Source organism: Crocuta crocuta, unplaced genomic scaffold (genome assembly GCF_008692635.1).
Source record: "Crocuta crocuta isolate KB4526 unplaced genomic scaffold, BGI_CrCroc_1.0 scaffold142, whole genome shotgun sequence".
NCBI classification, from domain to species: domain Eukaryota; kingdom Metazoa; phylum Chordata; class Mammalia; order Carnivora; family Hyaenidae; genus Crocuta; species Crocuta crocuta.
In genome coordinates this window covers 2,444,238-2,462,887 of record NW_027528892.1, presented here as the reverse complement: position 1 = coordinate 2,462,887, position 18,650 = coordinate 2,444,238, and positions in this window count along the sequence as shown.

Below are 18,650 nucleotides of genomic sequence, written 5' to 3'. Positions count from 1 at the left end.
TCTCTCTCCCCCTCCCCTGCTTGTTCTCTCTCTCTCAAAACAAACAAAGTGTTAAACAAACAGTTACAAGAGACCAAGATAGTCATTACATAATGGTAACGGGATTAATTCACCAAGCAAATATAATAATTATATATGTACCTAACATGAAAGTCCCTAAAAACAGAGTAAATATTAACAGAAATTAAAGAAGAAAGAGACAGCAATATACAATAAAAGTAGGGTACTTTAGTGCCTCATTTTCAACAGTGGATCGATCCAACAGAAAATAAAGAAACAGCAGATTGGTTCAACACTCTCCAAATGGACCTAGACACAGGGAACATTTCATCCAGCGGTAGTAGAATATACCCTTTTCTCAAGTGCACACAAAACATCTCCTCAGATACTTCATATGTTAGATCACAAAACAAGGCTTAACTAATTTAGGAAGGTAGAAGCCATCATATCTTTTCCGAACACAAAACAATAGCAAAGATGAATGAAACAAAGAGCTAGTAATTAAAAATATAAACAAAATTGGCAAAACTTTAGCTAGACTAAGGGAAAAGAAGAAAAGCCTCAAGTAAATAATACTGTAAGGGAAAGAGGAAACATTACAACTGAGCACAGAATTACAAAACAAAATTATGACCCCACTATGAGCAATCACAGGCTAATAAATTGGACAGCCTAGAAGAAACGGATGCATTTTTTAGAAACCCACAACTTACCAAGACTGTATCATGAAGAAATCAAAAATGTGAACAGGCCAGTAATGAATAAGGAGATAAAGTCACTAATCAAAAACCTCCCAACAAAGAAAACTCCAGAACCAGATGGTTTCACTGGTGATTCTACCAAGCATTCAAAGAATAATTAACATAGGAGGCACCTAAGTGGCTCAGCTGGTTAAGTGAGCAACTTCAGCTCAGGTCATGATCTCACAGTTAATGAGTGCGAGCCCCGTGTCAGGCTCTGTGCTGACAACTTAAAGCTTGGAGCCTGTTTCAGATTCTGTGTTTCCCTCCCTCTCTGCCCCTCTTACCTCTTAAAAATAAACATTAAGAAAAATTTTAAAGAAGAATTCACACTGATCCTTCTTAAACTCCCCCCCACCCCCGACACACACACAAAGGAACTTGTAAAAACCCTTCTGAGCTCATTTTACGAAGTCAGCACTACACCAATACCACAGATTTCTTTCCTTTTTCCAGCTTTGTTAAGATATAGTTGTGTGAGCTTATTGTGATATAACACTAGAAGCCTAAGGTGTGTAACATGATAACTTGATACATGTATATACTACAAAGTGGTTAAAGCAATAAGGTTAGTGAATGCGTTCATCCCTTCACATAATTACCATTTTTTTGTGGCACAATGTGAATTCTAATCAAGCCATATACTATGATTTGCGTGCTTTTTCATATGTATTTTATACTCTAGCAAAACTTTTCAATCAAAGATATAATTTTTTTAATGTTGATAGATTTTTGAGAGGGAGCAAGAGAGAGACAGAGAGACAGAGTGTGAGCAGGGGAGGGGCAGAAGGAGGGAGACACAGAATCTGAAGCAGCCTCCAGACTCCAAGTTGAATCACAGAGTCCGACGTGGGGCTTGAACCCAGGAACCATGAGATCATAACCTGAGCCGAAGTCAAATGCTCAACTGACTGAGTCACCCAAGCACCCTTCAACCAAAGATTTAAAAAAAAAAAAAAAAACCACAATGGCATTAAAAAAAGAGAGATCTTACATTCTAAATCCCTTTCAGACCAGAAGACAAGGGATGTGCTGAAGATGTCATTTGCAAAGCCAGACACTTCTAAGAGGCCATTCTGGGGGAAAGCAACAAAAATGGGTGCCCGGGGTGCTAGGACAGAAAAGGCTTTGGAAACCAAGGACAGGCCACAGATTCATGCGAAAAAATTCTGCCTGGAAAGAAGAGGCATGAATCCATGGCCTTGAAGAGATGCTGGAGTCACCCTCCAACAACGAGGAGGACCCTCATGGAAAGGACCCCAAAAAGAGATACCCATAGAAAAACACAGGTGCCTGGCCTCACGAGACACACTCGTCCAAGACTCACAAGGGGGAAGATGTACTTTAAATGTGAAGAATGCGGGAAAACCTTCAACCAGACCCTCCTCCTCATGGAGTACGAGCAGGCCCAGCCCAGGAGAGACCCCACAGATGTAAGGGGTGAAGCCTCCGGCAGCAGCTCCGCCCCCCCCCCACCCCGGAGCAGCCACCACAGAACCCACGGGAGGGGAGAAACCTTCCAGTGTGAGGAGTGTGGGCAATCCCTCCGGCAGAGCTCGGAGCTCCCTCTCACTGATGGTGATGGTGCGCTGTGGGGACAGGCCCGACCGGTGCAGTGAGTGTGCAAAGCCTCGGCCGCAGCTCCCCCTTGACAGAGCATGAAATAATCCACACGGAAGAGAAGCCAGGCCGCTGGAGGTGTGTGGGAAAGCCTTCAGATGCAACTCCCGCCCTCCCGAGCACCATCAGAGGACCCAGACCCGCCCCTGTAAACGGTGCGGGGTGCACTTCTGCAAGGGCTCCCACCTGTGGGAACACAGCAGCTTCACCAGCGGGGCTCCCAGAGCAAGGCGGGCAGGTGAGAGAGCCTTCCCTCGCCAGCAGCAGGGGGGGCCCGGGGAGGACGCGGGGAGGCCTTCCCTGGCGGCCAAGCGCTCAGAGGCATCAGAGAATGTGTGCGGGAGGCAAGGCCTACGAGTGCCCCGAGTGTGGGAAAGAAAGCTCTCCCCGGCAGCTCCAGCCCCCGCAGTCAGCGCCAAGTCCACCCGCACAGGAGCTGTTCCCGTGCCCCGAGGGCAGTAGGGGTCCAACTGCCGACAGAGGCTTCTGAGGCTATGCTGCTGTCCACGGATGGTTCTGTGGCCACCCTGATGTCCCAGGCCCGGCCAGCATCCTGCCCACAGGACACCCTCTCCTGCCTGGGGCATAGTAGCCAACCCGTCGTTGATAACGCTGCTTGATAAATCCTGACGTTTCCCAAGCACCAGAATTCCTGGTAGTAAGAAAAGACCAGAAGCAACCTGAACGTCCGCCCATTGGAGACTGGTGAAAGAGGTCATTCCATAAAGTCATTCTGAGGAATAATCTACCACCATTTAGGAAAACGAGGCAGTGCTGGGGGCGCCTGGGTGGCTCAGTTGGTTAAGCATCTGACTTCAGCTCCGGTCATGATCTCACAGTTTGTGTGGTTCGAGCCCCGTGTCGGGCTCTGGACAGGCCTGGAGCCCGCTTTGAGTTCTGTGTCTCCCCTTCTCTCTGCCCCTCTCCTGCTCATGCTCTGTCTCTCTCTGTTTCTCAGTAACAAATAAATGTTTAAAAAGAAAAGAAAAGAAAATGAGGCAGTGCTGTATGTACTGATATGGCAAGATTTCCAAAATATATTCATTTGTTAGTTAAATGAAGAAAACACTGAGGGGGAGGGGGATTACCTGGCTGGCTCAGTCAGAGGAGTGTGTGACTCCTACTCTCAGGATTGTGAGTTCAAGCCCCATTTTGGATATAGAGATTACTTAAATGAAAAAAATAATAGGGGCACCTGAGTGGCTCAGTCCGTTAAGCATCTGCACGGTCGTGGGATCGAGCCCCGCATCAGGCTCTGCACTGATGGCTCAGAGCCTGCTTGGGATGCTCTCTCTCCTTCTCTCTGCCCCTCCCCTGCTTGTGCTCGCTCTCTTTCTCTTTCTCTCAAAATGAATACATAAACTTAAAAATAAATAAGAATAAAAATCATAAAATAAAATACAGGCAAAAGAGTTTATGTGATAGGATACCATTTATGTTAAGAAAACATTGGGGCAGAGAGGGGCAGATGGAAAAAACTATATATACACACATGTATATAGCATATATCACTAAGTACATATAAATTTAAAATATAATTAGATAAGTTAAATAATCGATAGATAGATAGATAGATAGATAGATAGATAGATAGATAGATAGATAGTTACCTCTGGGCATATACAAAAGACACCGGCCACCTCAGAAGGGACTGACCCCAAGGAGAGGAATCGGTATGGGAGACCTGGAACAGAGAGAGACATACTTTTCTCCAGACAGTAGTTTATCCCATTGGATGTTTTCACCACTCTTGTTTCTAGAAACCACTGTTCCTCCAATACCCACTGTCTCTCTGGTCTCAGAAGCCCTGATTGGTAGCTGGCTGGACACCTGAACTGAAGACCAAGTCTCGTACCTCGGATGGCTGGGGGTCCATCTGAACTGACTTCAGGCCCATGATGATGAACAGAGGAGCCATCCTGCACAGACAGCCAAGTGCGTAGGTAGAAGTGTTTCTGCACAGGTGTGTGTGTGTGTGTGTGTGTGTGTGTGTGTGTGTGTGTGTGTGTGGTTCTGCAAGTGACCAGGGTAGGCAGACTTAGTGTCTCTGTTACTTGAACCAAAATCTAGGTTCCACCTTCTGACTGGAAGGTCTGGCTCAGGACCACACACTGGGCAGAGGGGAAGGTGCAGGAAGAAGGGCCTGGGGGGAAGGCCCAGGGATGCGGACAGAGATGCAGAAAATCCGAAACAACAGGAACCGCAAACACAGGCTCCTGAATCCCCGGCCCCAGGCAAACCGTTGTAGCAGCGCGGGAAGTGCTTACACTCAAATCAAGAACTCTCTCACTCTACTTAAGGGTCTCGGTGGACAGGGGCATCTGGGCGGCTCAGTCCGACTTCAGCTTAGGTCACGATTTCACCATTCACAAGTTCTGGCCCGCATCGGGCTCTGTGCTAACGCCTCAAGGCCTGGAGCCTGCTTCGGATTCTGTTTCCCCCTCTCTCCGCCCCTCCCCCATTCATGCTCTGTCTCTCTCTGTCTCTCAAAAATAAATTTTAAAAAACATTTTAACATGAAACATATGTATCTCAGCAGACAGACCTGGGGAATGACCCCGAACTAAGCTAAATCCCTGATTCGTACCCGCACTCCTGGAACAAGGTAGTTCCCAGACATATCTTGCGGTAGCAGCGTGAAAACCCACGGAAGAGACTCAATTCAGAAAACCTCTCCCCTGAAATGGCCAAAAACAGACGCCAAGTCAGACGCTGGGGGAAAGACAGTCCTAGGCTGGTGAGGCTCAGAGGGGACTGCGCTGCTGTCCTCAAGGCAAGGGCGCTAATCTGGGGCCACCCAGTGGCAGCAGGATCAGGATCCTGATAAGGTGGGGGATGGGATGAGGATCTTTGGCCTGGGCCTCTGCGTGAAGGGCAGGGGAGGCGGCCGGGNGCCAGAAGGACAGTCCCAGGCTGGTGAGGCCCAGAAGGGACCTCCTGCGCTCGGCTCAGGGCTGGGGCGCTAATAGGGGCGGCCCTGTGGCAGGGGGATCAGCTTCTGGTTCTGGATGGGGATGAGGATCGCACTGCTAGGTAACTTGGCAAAAAGAGGGGCCCCTCCGGCAGAGCACAGGAGGGCTCTCGGGGCCTCAGGGCTCCAGCGTGCTGTCCAGGCGCCCCTGAGATGCACATGGGACGCACAGATCCATGCAGAGGACCAGAGACTCATCCCCACCACCGCTGGCACTTTCCAGGCCATTCCCGAGCTGACGGCCACTCTGGATTGTGTGGCTGCCTCCTGCCACCTGCGGGAGAGAAGACCGGAGGGGACACAGCACACGGGACCTCACAGAGGAGATGACTGGGGGGCATCTACCCTGCTAGTGACATGCAGACAGGGAGGGGAAGGCACGGAGCATGTGTGGGGTTGCACACACTGGAGAGGTNGGGGTTCCTACCGCGAGGCCCAGCCTGGGTCCTGGGTGTCAGCCAGAGGGCATCTGTATGTCTGGAGGGTGACATGGGGTTTGCAAGCTGTGCATCTGCAGATGCATGTGAACCCGGGCGTGTGCGCATGCGTGTCTGCGTTCCCAGGGAGTCCTGCAGGCCTGGGTGTGTGTCTGCAGACGTGTGTGTGACGTTAAGTCCTGGTGTCTCCGGAGTTCATTTCAAAATGTGTGTGTGTATGTAACAGTTTGTGTATGTTTGTGCCTGAGTGTGGACTGTGTGTCTTCCTGTTTCCGTGCGGGGGTCTGCAAGTCAGTCTCATGTTGCTAACCGGCTTCCGTAGGCTGCAGGTCGTCTGCGAGGCTCCAGGAATGTGTGTGTTTACCGCTGTGTAGGCCCCTGTGCGCCCCCGTGCTGTGAGCGTGAGGATGCGTCTGTGGATTGTGTGTGTCTGTGGGATCCGCGTGAGCCCCACGGGGGTGATTGTGGGTTTTCATGGTATGCGTTGTGTGCAATATCCGGGTGGGTGGAGGGGGGGCCCAGGGCGTTCCTGGGGGTCCCGGGGTGTCTGAGCTGATGCTCCCGCAGGGCCCCGCCCCTGTCCCCCATCCAGCCCCGTGGGGTCCCCAGGCCCCTGTGTCTGTGCTGCTCTGAAGCCTGCAGCTGTGCGAGCTGGCTGCGACCTTCCGTGTCCACACTGACTTTCCTTTCCCTGCAGGCCTGGCTCCGAACCAGAGGCGGGGCTCCTGCGGGACGGGCGATGGGGGAGGGGACCTCCATACACGCTCTGTATAAAGACCCCTGCCAGAGCCAGGATGGTGAAGCATGGAATCCAGGGCCGGAGAGGGGGTGTGGGAAGAAGACTCTGGACCCTCACCCTCTAAGCACAGTGAATGGTAGTTGGCACGCATCCTGCGAAGCGTCCTTCTCAGGCGCGGTCTGACTCACTGGTTTGCACGGGTCTGCGGAGGGATGGGGGTGCGGGGGGGTGTCTGCGAGCTTCCCTGAGTACAGGTCCATTCTCGTGCTCTTTGTCCAGCTCAGTACCTGGCGTCTGGTGAGGGCGCTCCGCACAGATGCTCAGGAGGCTCACTGCACAAGCCTGCCAGGCCTCTGCCAGCAGGGTGCTGCCAACGGGGAAGTGCAGGCCCAGCCAGAACACGGGCTGGCGGCACCGCCCAGCGGCTGCAGCTCGGACAAGGCCCCCTGCACCCCGGGTCGAGGTGCTCATGGGAGGAGTGCATTCCGGGAACGGGGTTCAGGGGCGCAGCCGTGGAGCCCCGCGACCCACGTGATAGGCCTGCAGCGGGGGCTCTCACCGGCACAGGCAGCCGGCCAGGAGCAGGCTTGTTCTGAGCTGCTGGGCCAAATAGAGGAATGATCTCAAGGAGGAGAGGACACCTGAGGGGGCGCTGGGGGCTTTGGGCAGCCAAGGGGAAAGGACGCGGGGACTCCCTCGGGGATTCTGGGTTGAGGGGCCAAGATCGGGGTGAGAAGGGACAAGTCCAGAGGGCTTTAGGAGGCATGACAGCTGGGCCTTGGGGAGTGCTAGTCTGATGGCGGAGGCGGAGGCTGTGCTGAAGGGCTCCTGGAGGCTGGTGAGGTCAGTTAGGGGCCCCGGGGACACTTACTAACTTGGCCGGCTCGGGCACCGGAGAATAATTTGGTGGGGAATCCTGAGGGCAGTCAGGTGGGCGTGGAGCACCCAGGAGCCCTCAGGCGTTGAGAGGGGGCTGTGGAAGGAACACCCAGGTGAAGACCTTGGGGGTGATGAGGGTGCTTGGAGAGCAGCTGGGGAGCCTGCAGTGAGTCTGTGTGCGAGCGCCCGGCTGCAGGCGGGGACTGGGAGCCCGTGTGGTGTGTGCTTCTGGGAGGGCCACGTTCTGTATACAACTCATTTGTGTGACCTGACCTGTGGTGCATTTCTGCCCAGAGCCGCACGTACACGCTCTTGGGGCGCTTGCTCGCCTTGTGCTCCGTCTCTGGCCTCGGGATCAGAATCGGCCCTTCTGTTCCTGACGTCCAGAGGGATTAACTTGCCTCACCTCCTCGAGCCAGACCAGGCTGGCCCCCTGGAACGGACCAGGGAGGGAAGAGGCCTATGCCAGGGCCCAGGCCTCTAAGGTGGTGAGATACGGTAAGAGACACAGAGGGGGAAGAAGCCCCAGCCTGCTGGGGACTGCACGTGGGCGAACTTCGTGACTCCTCACAGACCACACACGGACAGTGTACATATTGCCTGGCAGACACAGAAGCCCGAGGGGAAGACGCTGTGCCCGGACCCTCAACCCAGACTCTAACCATGATATTCACCCTGGGGCTTCCCCATCAGAAGGCTGGGTGTTGTGAGCCCTCGATCTGACGTATGAACCCTTCTCTGTCTTTCTCCGCACTCTCTCCCTCTTTATGTTTGCTCTGTTGAATTCTGAATCTTCCCTTTCCCTTATAATTAATAAAACTTTGCTCCATGAAACAGGAAGTGTGGTTATCGTGAATTACTATCATTCAGAACTAGGCACCTGAGGGGGGGGCAGGGACCTGAGTGGGGGGAGACTGGGTGTTTACAAATAGACTCACCAGCCTGGGTGGCTCCCGGGTGTTTCAGTTTCCCTGCTGTGTGTGCCCACAGGTGTTTTTAGTGGCTTTATCTCTGGTTGTGCTCAGTCTCTATCCAGGAATCTGTGTTTCCAGGGACAATTGTGTGTATGTATGTATTTGTGCGTGTGTGTACACACGCTTGGGTACCGCTGCCCATGTGGACGTGTTCCTGAACGTTTGTGTGAGTCTGTGCGTCTTAATTCTGACCGGGGGGCCTTGGAGCCTGGAGGGTTGATCCTGAACTTTGCTAGTGTGCTGCTGTGTGTGCAGGGCCCTGAGGGAGTGCCCTGTGCCGGGATCATCCTGTGTGTGACGAGCGTGCAGGGCCCAGCCCTGGACGCCACTGGCCCTGCTCCGTCCGGAAGCCCTGCAGACGCCTGGCCTCTGTAGCGAGCACGCATGCAGCCTGTGACCTTGGCATCTCCATCCTCAGGGACTGGCCTCTGTGTGGAAGGCCAGGCCCAGGGCCAGGGGCGGGACGCTGGGGGAAGGGCACTGTGAGAGCACCTGTATTTGGGTGGCAGAGAAGACTCTGCTACTGGGCGGGTGCTTCCGGGACACGGGAGGCCAGAGAGGAGGTGGTGGAAAGGCCTCCTGCCCCTCAGCCTGGAAACACAAGAAAACTGTCGCCAGCACCACAGCGGCCTCTGTCCGCTCAGGCGCTGTTGAAATCCCTTGTCTGGGAGCACAGAGGGGGCGGTGGGGGCGGGGAGTGTCCCTGAGCCCTGGGAGAGCACGTTCTTTCCCACACTCTTTGTCCTGCATGGTCTGTGGGCCGGTGCTGAGGGGCCCTAGCAGGCAAGTGGAGAGGGGCTGAGCAAGGCCGCCCCGCCCCTGCCCCGCGGGAAAGCGAGCTCGGAGCCTGACCCGGCCAGAAGGACAGTCCCAGGCTGGTGAGGCCCAGAAGGGACCTCCTGCGCTCGGCTCAGGGCTGGAGTGCTAATCAGGGCCGGCCAGGTGGCAGCTGTATCTGGATCAGGATGGGGATGCGGATGGGGATGGAATCGGGCCTCTGGACCACTGCCCAAGTGTAAGTGGAGGCACTCACCCAGCAGCGCACAGAAGGGGCCTCGGGGTCTCGGGGCTCGGGCGTGCTGTCTAGGCGCCCCTGAGATGGGGGTGGGAGGTGTGCAGGCAGGCAGGGGACCAGAGACTCATCCCCACCACCGCTGGCACTTTCCAGGCCATTCCCGAGCTGACGGCCACTCTGCATTGTGTGGCTGCCTCCTGCCACCTGCAGGAGAGAAGACCGGAGGGGACACAGGACACGGGCCTCACAGAGGAGACGGCTGGGGGCACACCCTCCATGCCAGCGAGGGGGGCAGGGACGGGAACAAGGGTGCATCGGGTGGGGTTGAACACACTGGAGAGGGCACTCAGGAGTCGGGGGAAAGGCATGGACTTGGCCGGCGGGGGCATAGGAAAAGGATATTAGGGGAGAGTCCTGAGGGGTGTTTGTGGAGGTGGGGGGGTGCAGGTGCGGGTTGAGGGTGGGGGTGAGGGTTGTTGAATGGAGCGACTGCGGAGGACGCTTGGGAAGATCTTGGACAAGAGCACCTGCAAACCAGCCTCGGAGCCTCCAGTGAGTGTGCGGGCCTGAGCCCTGCCCTGGGTGGGGGCTGGGAGAGAGCCCGGCGTGCGCATCCAGGAGGGGCGCCTGTCAGTGAGACCAGAGTGCACCCACACCTGGAGCCCAGGCCGGGACCCAGGGGTCGCCTCCGCGGTGGGGCAGCCCCGCTCTGCACAGCTCAGCGTCTCGGGCTCCCGTGATTTCTGCGCCACCTGGAGGAGAGAAGTCTGGAAGGGACAGAGGAGGAAGGGCCAGCCCGCAAGAGGGGACCACGTGGCTCCCTCCCCACGGGCCTGTGGACCTGGGCACGGGTGAGGAGGCTTCGAGAGGCGGGAGGGTAGGGCCTTGCTCCAAGGTAGTCTGATGGAGGAGGCACAGGTTAATTCGAAGGCCTGAGGACTCTGGCCCGGTCAGCTGGGGAGCAGGGGAGACAGTGGCCTACTTGTCGGGACGGGACACAGGGAATTTAGAGGTGCCCCCAAGTCTTCTGGGGCCAGGGCCGGGGCTGGGGAGGGGGTTGTGGAGCAGACCCTTGAGAGTCTCTGACATAGAGAGATACCGTTGAGGTGGATTGGTGAAGTGGACGCAACTGAAAACACCCCAATGAGAAGGGCGCTTGCGCACTGGCTCCGGAGCCTCCAGCGAGTCTGTGTGCGCATGCCCGGCTGGGGTGGGGGGCTGGGCGCCTGTGGGCTATGTGCATCCAGGAGGAGCACTTGCGGGGGTGATGGTCCACCCGAAAGGCCCACCCTGGGTCCTGGGTACCAGACAGAGGGCGTCTGTGTGTCTGGAGGGCGACATGGGGTTTCCAAGCTGTGCGTCTGCAGAAGAGGGGCTGAGCAAGGCCGCCCCGCCCCTGCCCCGCGGGAAAGCAGACGCCAAGTCAACCCCAGCCAGTCCCAGGCTGGTGAGGCTCAGAAAGGACCTCCTGGGCTCAGCTCTGGGCTGGGGCGCTAATCCGGGGCTGGACAGGGTGCAGCGGGATCAGGATGGATCCAGTTCAGGATTGGGATGGGGATGTGGATCTCGCTGCCGGGCCCCTAGGCGCCCCGCCAGCAGAGCACAGGAGCGCTCTCAGGGTCTCGGGGCTCAAGTGTGCTGTCTAGGAGCTGCTGAGGTGGGTCTGGGAAGCACAGATCCGTTCAAGGACCAGAGACTCATCCCCACCACCGCTGGCACTTTCCAGGCCATTCCCGAGCTGACGGCCACTCTGGATTGTGTGGCTGCCTCCTGCCACCTGCGGGAGAGAAGACCGGAGGGGACACAACACGGGACCTCACAGAGGAGACGGCTGGAGGCCCCCTCTTTGCTAGTGAGATGTTGGGGGAGGGGGTCAGGGACTAGGAAGGGGAACAAGGGTGCATCTGAAGGGTTCAGGACTCTGGAAAGTTCATTTAGAAGTCATTGCAAAAAGGTATGGACCTGACGGCCAGGGTGCGTGCATGGTAGAAGGATTTTAGGGGAGCCCGGAGGGATGTTTTCGGGAGTGGAGGTGGAGTTGGGGTTGGGTGTGTGTGAAGGCGGGGGTGGGGTTGTTGAATGGAGCTGCTGGGGAGGACTCTGTGAAGGTCGTGGAGGAGAAGGGCACCTGCAAACCAGCCTTGGAGCCTCCAGTGAGTGTGCGTGCGGGAGCCCTGCGTTGGCGGGGACTGGGAGATAGCCCGGTGTGTGCATTCAGGGTGGGCCCTGGGGGTGGGGGGCTGTGGGTAAGCGCCAGGGTGGGCCCTGGTGTCAGTGAGAGAGCGTCCTCGAGTCCTGGAGGGTGGCTTGGAGACGCACCCGGGGGGTCACTGTATTTCAGATGATCCTGCTGCGTCCCACCTCCATAGCCCAGCCCCCCCGACCAGGGCGCCAGGATGTGTCCCTGCTCCGAAGCATGAAGCTCTGTGCCTGCCGTCAATTCAGATTGCCTTTCCCTGGACCGTCTGGCCCAGGCTCCTGGGCTGGGCTGGTTGTGGTGGAAGTTGCTTGCGTGTTTGGGGGTGTGTGAGGGTGGGGTGAAGGGGAAGAAGATGTCCCCTCAGTACAGGCCTGCAGACCTGGGCACTGGTGGGCAGGGCTTCAAGAGGCAGGAGGGTCGGGCCTCGCTCAAAGGCAGTCTGATGGAGGAGGCAGAGGTTATTCAGGCCTGAGGACTCTGGACAGGTCAACTGGGGATCAAGGGAGACAGTGGCCGAATTGGCGGCCTGGGACACAGGAGAATAAATTTAGAGGCGCTCCAAAGTCAGTCTGCGGTCAGGGCTGGGGCTGGGGAGGAGGCCGGTTTGGGTGCAGGGAGCCCCTCACGAGGCCTTTGGCGGGGGAGGCGGGGCGGGGACTGGAGAGGAGGACAGGACTGAAAATTCATGGATAAGAAGGGCGCTTGCGCACTGGCTCTGGTGCCGCCAGCAAGTCTGTGCGCGCATGCCCGGCTGGGGTGGGGGCTGGGCGCGTGTTGGGTGTGTGCATCCAGGAGGGGACACCTGGCCAGAGTGAGACCACGCGACACTCAGCCTGGGTCCTGGGTGTCAGACAGAGGGCATCTGTATGTCTGGCGAGTGACTTGGGGTTTTCAAGCTGTGCGTCTGCAGATGCATGTGGTCCCCGGCGCTTGTGCGCATGCGTATCCTTGTTCCCCGAGAGGCCTGCTGGCCTGGGTGTGTGCCTGTCTCAGAGTTTCCCTGCAGTGTGTCTGCAGACGTGTGCGTGACGTTACGTCCTAGTGTTCTCAGGATTCATTTCAAAATGTGTGTGACTGTTAAGTGTGTGTTTGCGTATCCCTGTCTGTTGAGGGTGTGGATGTGTTTCTGAACGTTGTGTATTTGTCAATGTGCCCAGAATCTCTTTTTAAAAGAGGGCTGTTGGGCAATGGTATGTTCTCTGTGTGGCCTGAGTGTGAGTGTGGAGTGCTTAAAGGGGGGTCTCCATGTGTGGGTTGGGAGGTGTGGAGGAATGGCTGGTGGGTTGTAACTGTGTCTTTTTTCCCCTAGCAAAAAGAAATGTAACCCCCCATCTTTTGAGGTGTAATTTATGAATAAAAATTGTACTTTTTAAAATGTACGATGTGTTATATTGGTATATTTCTTTAAGTGATAATCTACATCAAGTTGTAGAACACTTTCTTTACCTTCCTGGCTATCTTGTTTTTTCGTGCTTTGAGTACTTAACAGTGTGAGGTGGCTCTCTTTCAGCCTGAGGATCATTTGATGGCTGATGACTCTGCAGAGCTCAGCCCCTACCACCAGCCTGCCCCCTGACCGGGAATCCAGCCCCCTGTGTCTCTGCTGCTTTGAAGTGTGAAGGTCTGTGATTCTCTGGTTTTCACTTCAACTGTAGTACACCGTTTCCTGTAAGTTCTGGCAACCCAGGGGCTGTAGTCATGGGGTAGGGGCACCCGGCAAAGAGATCCGGTGTGGGAGGCCAGGAGAAAACCCCACCCACAGGGTCGGTGATGCACGTAGCTGTGGTCCAGGCACAGAGGGAGAGTGAGATGCTTCCTGACCCTCATCCACTAATAATGGTAAAATGGTAGCCAGTACACAAACTGCCTGTGCTGGGGTCAGACACTATTTAATCACTTGTTACATGGTAGAGTTTAGGATAACAGACCCTGAATATGACACCTTGGTATATTGACACTCAAGGAGTTTGAGAAAAACACCAGAAATAAGAAGGACACTCTGACATCCTCCACCTTCTTTCTTGAAACAGGTTATAAAACTCTCATGTGAGAGTTTCCCTCCTCATACCAGAAGGAAAGGGACATCTTCATCTCTGAAGAGGAAGAGAATTCAAGAAGAATTGTAACAAACAGGTCTTGCTACAGTTTCCTGCAATCCCTCATGCTCTTAACTGGCCATGTTCCTCCAGGAGTGTCCACTCTTCATCAAACCTAGCATAAAATATCTCTTTCTCATTTTCTCAGGAAGGCTCTCATGTCACATAAAACTTACATTGAACTGGTGAACATTTCTCCTGTTAATCTTGGTCAGTTTAATTGTCAGACCCACCTGAGATTCCCAAGAGGATTAAGGAAACTTTTTAATCATGCATAATCCTTACATTTAACAACTTAGTGACCTTCCTCCCTCCCACCCCACCCCCACACACTGCCCCCACAGAGGGGTAAACTGAAGCTCAGACAGTTTGAACAACTTCTGAATCATTGGTTTCCAGATAAAACACACAGGGGAGCACTTCTGGGGGAATTTGTGTGTTCTGGCTTTGGGTTTTACTCGGCCAGGGTGTGGTTATGTGTATCCTTCTTCTAGGAGTTTTATAGTTTTGATTTTACACATAGGTCTGTGATCCATTTTGAGTTAATTTTTGGAAAGGCTATAAGGTCAGTGTCTATATTCATTTTTGTGTGCGTATCTGGATATCTGTCTGTTCCAGCACCATTTGTAGAAAAGGCTATCTTTCCTCCATTGTTCTGCCTTTTCTCCTTTGTTAAGGATCAGATTTATGTGAGTTTATGTCTGGGGTCTCTGTTCTGTTCCATTGATGCCTTGGTCTATTGTTTCAGCAGTACCCACTATCTTGATTACTTTAGCTTTAGAGTGTTGACCTTAAAAAATAAAGCAGTGCGTTTACCATCTGAAAAGGTCTTTCATAACTGGGAAGAGCAGAGAATAGCAGTTCAGGCCAAGTAAGCTGCTGCAAAAAGCATAGGCTAGTCTGACAAACAAAAGAGAGGAACTTTTTTCATGGAGAAGGAGGAAGTTGGGAGGGGTTGTTTTGAATGAAAGTCCATTGGATAAAAGCAGGGGTTCAGGGTAGTGATGGCTCATCATTGGCTGAGTTGCAGGGGTGGTCGATATCTTGTAGGAGATGCAGTGTCCATCTTTCCCTGTTGGGTCCTGGAATTGATGATTCTTCCTGTGCCGCGCATTCTTCTCACAGCGAATGTAATCCACAGTTCTTGATTTAGAGTGAGGGCTCCCCCTTCTGGTCTCCTAACTTCATTTTAGTGAGGTTTCCCCTTTATTAATTTTCTCACTTAATAAGTCTTGAAAGTCCAGGAGTGTCAAGTGCTGAAGTCCTCTGACTTTGTTTTTCTCTTTTCAATATCATATTGGCCATTCTGGGTCTTTTGCCTCTCCTATAAACTTTAGAGTCAGTTTCTTGATATCCACAAAATCAGTGAGGGTTCCAAAATAATCCCAGACTGAGGAGTTCAGGGGTTCTTGGTTCCTCTGGGCCTGTGCTCCCATATCTGTGAGATGCAGCCTGGCTACTCTGGGCCTTCCTGGGCAAGGCGAGGCTCTGTCTCAACCTTGGTTCAACCGGGGCTTCCCTTTCTCATCTGAGCTGCCCTCTGGACAGACATGCGCACACAGGGTGTGGGAGGTCTAAGATGCAATAATGTTGATGGAAGGCAACTTAGAAATCTCTCTCAAAATGACACATACATGGGGTGCCTGGCTGGCTGGCTCAGTGGGTGGAGCGTGCGACTCTTGATTTTGGGGTTGTGAGTTTGAGCCCTATATTGGGTGTAGAAATTACTTAAAAATAAAGTCTTAGAAAAATAAGACACATGTATATGTTTTGCTTCAGCAAGCCTGTTTCAGGAGATTTATCTTGCCGCTAGATTTATACACCAGCACCATCATTGAAGGTCAAGAGTATGCACTCAACACTAGTCACAGGAGAAAGTACTGAAAACTCAACTGTCTTACAGTCAAGAAGTAGTTAAATAACTGAGGTCACTACCATATAAGATCATCCAAACAGCTATTCAAAAATGGGGCACCTCGGTAGCTAGGTCGGTTAATCGTCACACTTCAGCATAGGTCATGATCTCGCAGTTCGTGAGTTTGAGCCTGCCGTCGAGCTCTGTGCTGATAGCTCAGATCCTGCAGCCTGCTTCAGATTCTGTGTCTCCCTCTCTCTGCCCCTCCCCCACTCATGAGCATGCGCTCGCTCTCTCTCTCAAAAATAAATAAAAACATTAAAAATTAAAAAAAAAAAACAGTGAGCAATCTCTCTTTATACTGATATGAAAAGCTCGGCAAGATATACTGGTAAGTGAAAAGAAACCAGGGCATGGAACTGTGTTTCCCCTTTTGTCTAAAAAAGGGAGGAAATGAGAGTACAAATACTTACACAAACCTAAAAATACATCTTATATTTATACAAATGTATAATTATGCATAATAGTGAACCTATGTATTACAATAATTAGATTATAATTATATAGTCACATATTTACATTACATATATTACATATGTAAATAATATCTTTATATTTTATAATAAATATTTGTACTATATAAATTAATTTTTATGTATTTAGAAAATATTTTATATTTTAAAATACATTCATTTATATTATTGATGTATGCATATGTGTGGGAACATATACTGTAGTACAGATACATGTATGAGATCACACGTGTATGTGCTTCTACGCATGTGCAGAAGATACGTATACACACATACACACTGCATGAAGAAATGTGGAAGGACACAAACTAATCGCAGTGGTTACCATGTGTTTCATGGGCATAAAAAATTGGTGGGTGGTATGATGAAGTTTTGGGGTGATGGTGGGGGGTTAGGAACTGACAGCCGGGAAAGAATTCTTGAAGACATCTTTGGTGCAAAAAGGATCCATGGGCCGGAAGAGCTGCACTGGGGTTGTGAGGGGGTCAGGGATAGCGGAATCTCTAAGGAATTTTGGCAGCAAGGTTTCCAGGACCTTGAGGGGCCGCTGTTGCTAGGGAAACACCATTTCTTATCGTTCGGTAAAACTGCAAGTCATGAGACCCTTCAGATGTGTATCAGGGGCCGTAAGCTTGGAGGCTGACTGCCAGCCTGTATCTCAGGGGAGCTGAGGTAAAAGAAGTTTCCAAAGGAATTTTTATATGTGAAAGCAGACTTACAGGATCCGGGGGTGCCTGGGCGGCTTAGTTGGTTAGGAGGCCAACTCTTGATTTCGACTCAGGTCGTGATCTCGCAGTTCGTGAGTTGAAGCCCTGCACGGGGTTCTGTGCTGACAGCGGAGCCTGCTTGGGATTCTCTCTCTCTCTCTTGCTCGCTCTGAAAATAAATGAATAAACTTTAAAAATAAAATAAGTAAAGCAGACTTACAGGATCCTGCGGGCCCGCGTGGGGTGTCAGACAATGTTAAGCCAAGCTTCCCCTTTGCCCAGCAAAGTGTCAACCTCCAGGCAGCTGAGCTCCTAGAAGGAGGTCACTCTGCGGGTTACAGGGACTTGTCAGTGGGCTGTAGAGAGTTTAGGATTAAACTAGAGAGTTTAATTCTTCATTTGTCTTAGTTTCCCACAACAGCATGGCAGGCACTTAAGCCCCTTTCCCATGTTCTCCGGCAGCCAGGAAAGTCCGGGAATATCACACATACCCCACCTTGGGTGGTAGGGTGCTGCCCTCAGCTTGCCCCACGCTCCCTCATCACAGTGCACACTGTGGGAGGAAGACTTTTCACCTCCTACTGTTGGTTTACCTAAAAATCTGCAAACCATATATTAACTATTCAAAAAGCCAACGAAAGCATCTTAAGGACCACGGCCACCCTGGCGCCACTTCCTTCTTCCCCTTCCCAGGTGTCTGTCCAGGTGCGTCCTCGCGCGCCCCCCAGCGGAACCGGCGAGGAGACGCCTGGATTTTTGAGGCAGAGCGCATGCGCAGATGCTGTGGGGCGCATGCGGCTCAGTGTGGGCGCCAAATCTGAGCGCAGGCTGGTCAGTCAGGCGAGGCGCCCAGCGGGCAAGGTGAGCGCGGGCGGGTTTCGGGGCGAGCGTGTGAGCAGCGTGCTGGCAGCCCGGGCCCGGGCTCGGGGCGTGATCAGAGGAGACGCGCGGGTGAGGGGCGGGCACCTGAGGGGGCGAGAAGCCCCAGGGCTGGTGGCAGCGGCCTCCCTGAGGTGCGAGGCCACGGTGGGACTGAGCTGGTGACGCACGGTATTAGCGAAGCTGTGCCTGGGGAGCAGAGAGAGGGGTGAGTGGCGCCTCCGCCTGTGGTGACGGGACGTAGCCGCCCGCGTGGGGAAGGGGCCCTGGTCGGAGGTGGGCTCTGAGGAGAAGCTGAGGGGCACGGGCGGGCGCGCGGGGTGGCCTCTCCTCTCCTCACTTTCGTACACCTCAGTTCTCTGGCCTCGGGTTGCTGCCCTCCTAACCCTCAGGCTGAAGTCCCCCCTCAGCCTGCCCCCAGACCCTGTCCCTTCGGACCTCAGGACACGCTCCCCGGGCCCATATCCCACCCCTGCCCCAGGCCCCTCCAGGCCGGACATCANCCCCTCCTGCCCCAGGTGCCCGCCCCCCCCCACAGTCCCCAACACCTCGATCCTTTCTGGGCCCTAGTACCCAGCTCCGCTTTCTTCTCCGGAGCACAGGGCCGTGCCCTCGGCTCAGACAGGCGTCTTCTCCCCCTCCCTCAGCCCGGCCCTCCTCCCTGTCAGTGCTCCCCTCTCCCTCGGTTCCGCCAGTCCTGTCAGTTTCTCCTCCCAGGTCTGGCCATCCCCCTCCTTTCCCAGCCCTCGGCTTCTCCACCTTGTGTCTGCTCCTCCTCTTTATCTTGTCCCTCTTCCTCCTCAGCTCTGCCCCGCTCCCTGCCCTCCCTTGATTTACTCCCTTTCTCTTGTCTTGGCGCCTCTCTTCCGTTTGTCCCCTTTCGTCCTTGCTTTTTCCTCCCTCCATGACCTCTGCCCACCCGCGAACTCTCTGGACACTCAGTCCTGCTTCTCTGTAAGTTCTTAGTCCACTCTGAAATCAAGGGACTCTTTTTTTTTTTTTTTT